Source organism: Hipposideros armiger, unplaced genomic scaffold, assembly GCF_001890085.2.
Source record: "Hipposideros armiger isolate ML-2016 unplaced genomic scaffold, ASM189008v1 scaffold_39, whole genome shotgun sequence".
Lineage (NCBI taxonomy): Eukaryota > Metazoa > Chordata > Mammalia > Chiroptera > Hipposideridae > Hipposideros > Hipposideros armiger.
The window spans coordinates 1,935,585-1,938,856 of NW_017731389.1; the positions used below are offsets into that span (position 1 = coordinate 1,935,585).

At 36.7% G+C, this 3,272-nt stretch overlaps 1 protein-coding gene across 2 annotated transcripts in view; it reads right to left on the reverse strand.

Annotated features, from left to right (window-relative positions):
- Window positions 1-3,272, reverse strand: part of ZNF365 (zinc finger protein 365) — a 216,769-nt gene that overhangs the window by 123,755 nt on the left and 89,742 nt on the right. The gene's annotated exons all lie outside the window — the stretch shown is intronic.

Here is a 3,272-nt window from a genome sequence, read left to right on the forward strand (position 1 = left end):
GTTTATTTGTAGGGGACAGACAGGAAAGAATTCTTCCAGATGATTTGAATGTCCAAAAGAAGGAGTGGCCAGAATGACAATGGTCTTTGAGGGGTTCTGATTGTTGTCTTCAAGTTTCTGAAGAAATGGAATGGCTGATTATATGGTTTCAATGGGCAGAATAGAGCCAGCAATACAAAACCACTTTTACCCAATAAGAAAGAAGTTGATAGTTGTCTGATTGATTCACTGCTCCAGGGCTTGACATATAAAGGACACCCAATAATATTTGTTAAGTGAGTGGTAATCCCTGATACTGATCAATAGTGAAATTTGCTGCTATCATGCTAGAGAGCTGTCACTAAATAAAGTCCCATGAGTACTTGTAGAGGACACTGTAGAGGGTATCCCATATCAGATGGCAAATTGTATTTATTCAGTTTTTAGAATTGATTAATTCTGAAATTAATGTGGCTAAATTAGACTAGGACTAGTTGGAGGTGGAGGGTTAAGAAAGTTATCAGGGCAATTCTTGGGGTAAATTAGGAGTAGAAGGTAAATCACATAAATTCCTCCAATCTGGGGGATAAAGGTGGCCTCTGAAAATAGAGAAATGAAAATCTGATATGACTCAAAAGTGAAAAATAAAAAAACATATAATCCAATTAAAAATGGGCCAAAGACCTTAATAGATACCTCACCAAAGAAATAATGCATGGATGGAAAATAAACACATGAAAAGGTGCCTTGCATCCTGTGTTTAGAGAAATTAAACTAAAACAACAAGGAGACACCACTACACACCTGTTAGAAGCGCCAAAATCCAAGACACTGACAACACCAAATGCTTGCAAGGATGTGGGGCAACAGGAACTCTCATTCATTGCTGGTGGGAATGCAGATACGGCCACTTTGGAAGACAGTTTGGGATTTCTTACAAAACTAAACATATTCTTACCACACAACCCAGCAGATTCAAAAAAGTTGGAAACTTATATCCACCCAAAATCCTGCACATAGATGTTTACAGCAGCTTTATTCATAGTTGATAAAACCTGGAAGCAACAGAGATATCAGTAGGTGAAAAGGTAAATAAACTGTGGTCTGTCCAGGCCACAATATTCCACAATGGAATATTGTAAACTGCTAAAAATGAATGTGCTATCAAGACATGAAATGACATGGAGGAATCTTAAATGCATATTACTAAGTGATAGAAGCCAATCTGAAGAGGCTACAAACTGTATGGTTCGAACTGTGTGACAATTTGGAAAAGGCAAAGCTATTGAGACAGTAAAAAGGTCAGTGGTTGCCTGGAGATGAGGGGAGGGAAGGATGAACAGGTGGAGCACAGAGGATTTTTAGGGCAGTGAAAATACTCTGTATGATACATAATGATGGATACNGGTAAATAAACTGTGATCTGTCCAGACAATGGAATATTGTGCACTGCTAAAAAGAAATGAGCTATCAAGCCATGACAAGACATGGAGGAAATTTAAATGCATGTTACTAAGTGAAAAAAACAAACCTGAAAAAGCTACATACTGTATGTTTCCAAACCATGTGACATTCTATAAACGGAAAAACTATGGAGACAGTAAAAAGGTCCGTGGTTGCCCATAGTTTTGGGGTGAAGAGGGGGATTAACAGGTGCAACACAGAGGATTTTCAGGGCAGTGAAACTGCTCTGTATGATACATAATGATGGATACAGTCATTATACATTTGTCCAAACCCATAGAATGTACAATATCAACAGTGAACCATAACATCGTCTGTAGACTTTGGGTGATTATGTGTCAATGTTGGTTCACCCTTGGTAATAAATGTACCCCTCTGGTGTAAGATGTTGATAATGGGGGAGGCTATGCATGTGTGGGGGCAAGAGGTATGTGGGAACTCTTTGGCCCTGTCTCTCAATTTTACTGTGAAATTAAAACTGCTCTAAGAAAAAATAGTCTTTTTAAAAAAAATAACCTTAATAGCCAAACAAAATTTGAAACTGGGGCAATAGTCAAGTAATACAGGACAATCACCATTACACTCCATTCTCTGCTTTTCTTTGAAATTTCCCAACAAGAAAGCTTCAACATAAGTTACCTAAATGGTTACTTTATTCCCATTCACTTTGGTGATAAGTAGATCTAGTCAGATAAAATTTAATATGAAGTTGCAAATATATACAGTGTCAGATGTTCTACATAAAATGAATCAGGCTAAGACTCACACAGAAGCGTGGAGGAACTAGAATACCTGGAGATCGAAAAACTAATTTGAGGAAACAGTACAAAGGAAGAAGGTGCTAGTGACAATTTTGTCATTTATTGCCACTTTCAACAGGCCTCAGAAATGAAAGCCTATATAAAAATTCTGTCCTTTCAAAGAAATGTCGGAGGTTAAGGAAAAAAAATTTTTAATTAAAATTTTATATTATGAAATAGTCCAATGATACAGAAAACTAAAGTGTACAATGAAATAAGCGCTAATAATATACCCTCCTTATAGCTTTATCACATCTTAACATCTTTATATATTTGCGTCCCATTTTAAGACTTTTATTATAAAATCAAAAAACAAAAACAGAAACCCCACAAAACAAATATGCAGCTTAATATAAGGTGAACACACTCGTAGCCATCATTCAGGTCAGGAAACAAAACGTGGACACCTACCCTGGAGGCCTCCAAGAGTCCCCTTCTAGTCACAAGCCTTTCTCTTTCCCCAAAGTAACCTCTATTCTGACTTCTATAGGAATCACCGAGGAGGAACTTTTATTTCAGTTTGAGACAAGGAGAGAAAAAGAAATCAATTCCGACCATAGGATATCAAAATAACACAACTAATAAACAGTGTCATATGTAAGAACCAAAAAATTTTTTTAAAGAAATTAATTTCTCTTGGGCAATAAAATACTTCCTTTACTCCCCCTCGAATGATTGAGCGTCTTGCTCTCTTTTCCCTTCTCTCACACATGGACTCAACATTTTCCAGATTGGACTCATTTTGGCGTTTTGCAACCTATTCCACCTCTAACAGTGAAAACACACTGCCTCTGTTTCTGTAATTATTTAGCTGAAGCCACAAAAACTGGGCAATATTCAGCGTTCAAAAGAATAATTAGCAAGTCCACTAGGGTTCTGCTTCTAACATCAGTAACTATACTTTTAATATCAAAGTTATCGTCTGTCATGTTTTTGCTTTTATTTTTATTTGTTAAAGATTCTGCTTTGAATAAAGTTGCTAGTGCCTGTGTAAAATTGTCTCTTATTCCCACATCCAGTGGACCCAGA